Source organism: Pseudovirgaria hyperparasitica (assembly GCF_010093815.1).
Source record: "Pseudovirgaria hyperparasitica strain CBS 121739 unplaced genomic scaffold EJ05scaffold_4, whole genome shotgun sequence".
Lineage (NCBI taxonomy): Eukaryota > Fungi > Ascomycota > Dothideomycetes > Acrospermales > Acrospermaceae > Pseudovirgaria > Pseudovirgaria hyperparasitica.
Genome location: NW_022985552.1, coordinates 389521 through 392752, shown reverse-complemented (window position 1 = coordinate 392752; position 3232 = coordinate 389521).

The window sequence follows — 3232 nt, the reverse complement described above, 5'->3', positions numbered from 1 at the left end:
AAAAGAAAGCGACCGGGTGCCATTACACCTTGTCTTTCGCATCTTTATACGGTTAACTAATGATTCTAGTAATTACGAATCCTAACGCGTTAGTTTCGACCTAAATATACTTCTTAGGATTAAAATACCTAAGAATCGGCGTAGTTATAAAGTAATTCTTTAACGATTGGAACGTATCTTACGCTTCCGGCGTTAACTATATCTTAACCGACTTAGCTTTACGCTATACTCGCCTACCTATACGGATTTTACCGCCATTCTCTATAAGTTTATTAAGCGGCGCCGTAATTCGTAAGAAGCCTATAATGAATTTACGATAATAGTTTACGAAACCTATAAATATTCTAATTTAACGTATAGTAGTAGGTTCTAGCCATTCCATGATGGTCTTTACACGCTCCGGCTCTATTTTTAGGCCGCTATATATTATAATAAAGCCGAGAAACCCAACTTCTTATTAGTAAAACTCGTATTTAGATAATTTTACGTAGAGTTTATACTACCTTAGACGATTTAGTACCGATTTCACGTGTTCTTTATAATTCTACATGCTATCGGAGTAAATTAGTATATTATCGAGATAAACTACATAAATCACGTTAAGTAATCCTACGAGTATAGTGTTAATATATTCTTAAAACGCTCCTAGCGCATTTATTAGCCCGAATAGCATAATAGTATACTTAAAATAACTATATCTAGTCCGAAATGCGGTTTTCTACTTATCTCCGCGACGAATTCGAAGCCGGTAATATATATCTCGTAAATCTAGCTTCGTAAAGTACTTTACCTTCGTTAATTAGTCTAAAGATTTACTAACTAGTAGTAATAGGTAACGATTCTTCTTAGTTACTATATTTAGTATCTAATAGTTAACGTATAGACGTAAACTTCTATCTTTCTTCTTTACGAAGAGAATAGATGCGCCAGCCGATAACATACTACGACGTATCTAGCCTCCTTTAAGGTATTCTTTAATGTATTTACGAAGAACTTCGAGTTCTAGTCTTAAAAGTAGGTAAAGTAGGCTATAAGGGACGTCTGCTCCCTCTTTAAGCTCGATCTTTAGCTTATATAGCCCGTGATTAGGGAGAAGTAACGCATCTCCTACCGAAAACATATCTATATACTACGAATATACGTCGGGTAGCGTATCTTCGCCCCGATTATTACTATCGTCCTTATCTTTATTAATGATTGATAAGGATATAAGATAGATTAGTAATAATTAGGTCCGCACGGCGAGGTTCCATGCCTTCTTACTAATAGTTACGACTTACTAGTATAATTTACTACGGTATTATCGGAACGTTAATATCTCCTTCTAAAAATCGAGGATAGGGTTTAGGCGTCTAAGCTAAGGCATCCCTAGAATCATATTCTATTAGCTAATATTAGCTATAATGAATTTATTAGACATCTACTATTTTATTATCTTCGAGTTATGAACTTCGTAATTCGTTATAGCTTTACCTAAAGTTCTAACTTTATATCTATTAACTATAATAGTTCGGCTAACTTTACTAAGATCGTACGATAATCTATACTCCTTTATAAGAATCGACGAAATATAGTTATCTTCTATACTAGTGTCCACGAGGGCCTATATAGTTTTATTACTATTTACTATAGGTAATAATACTTTTAGTAATATTAGGTCTTTACTCGCTAGAAGGCGCTACGGCTCCTTCTAAGTATATATAATTTAGCTAAGTACGCGGTTAGGTCTCGTGTACTAGCCTATTCTTTTTTTAGATTCTTATAGTTAGGCGAAATATATTCTATTTCGCTATACTTATAGTAATAAAGTGCGCTATAATCCTACTATTTTACGATAGGCGTTATATATAAGCCTATACCTTATTCTTTTCCGTGTTAAGAAGCACCGCCTCGATTATTTTGGTATCCTCTTAACGCGTTTCTACCCTGATTTATACTCTTCTAGTGCTAATCGCGGTAAGGTTACTCTTAATCGAACGTATTTAATCGACCTCGTTTCTAACCCGTATAGGGTTCGTCGGTTTTACCTAGAGAGCCGCGTTCCTTAAGGATGCGGTAGTATTCGTTAGCTTTCTCCTCTAATTCGTGTAGATAGTTAAAACTTAATAATACTATTTCTAGTCTTTCGTGGATTAATAGAAGTAGTACTTCGCGAAACTAGAATATATGAATATTTTCCTATAGCGTAGGGATATTATTCTATAGGTTTTAGAGGTATTATAGTAGTTAAGTAGGTGTCTAGTTCGGTCGTTATACTACGCTTCTTAACTTAGATAGTGCCTTTCTTTTACGTTCTCTATCCGTTCCGAGGGTGTTTAGTATAAATATAGCTAAATATTCCTAGGTTATCGTAGATAGTAGCTATACTTCCTTCTATCTATCCTATTGATCGCGGGATTATAAGTCTAGGTATCGTTCTCCGAACGAAATGTGTTATACTTTAGTAGAAAAGAGTAGAGGGTTATCGAGGAAGTACTTTTCGTAGTCTCTCTTCTAGTCTTTCTACTCCTTTTAGTTCTTCCCTATAAATATAGTCGGGTCTTTAGGTTTTAGTATATCTAGGGAAGAAGTAGGGTAAATCGGTAACGAAGCGGCCGGGTATACGGTAGATTATTATAACTCTAATGGTAGGTGAACTAATTCCGCCTAAATTAGTATAGGAAGTCGTCTACCTACTATCGTTCGGCGTAGTTCTTTAAGAGACTCCTTAAGTTCTCGTCTCTTTATAAGGAGTTTCGCGCGTTCTACCTATTCTTTAAGGGTTTAAATCTCTTAAGCCTAATTCGCGACGTATTCCTAAAGTTCGGTGATAGTTTATTATAATACCTTACGTGGCTCCGCCACGACTTATTGTCCGGCTTTATATTATTAGAAGTTACTTAGCGTATCTGCTATTTCTTCGTCTAAAAGCTCCGTGATTTAGTCTAATATTTCTACTTCTCGGTTAGAAACGGCCGGGATTAATACCGATTATAGAGGATCCCTATTATTTAATGTAGTGTTACTTATCCCTATAGTAGATCGTGTCGACCTTCTCGGTTCTAGTTAGACTATCTTAACTATAGTACTATATAGGGAGTAATTTAAATATAAGAATAGGGTTATTAGATAGTAGTATAGTTAGATAGAATAATAGAGTGTATTCTATTATAGAACGAATTACTACCGAACCCTTTCGGTAGGAATCCGAGAGTATATACATAAAGGGACGCCGATCTATCTAGCACGTGAC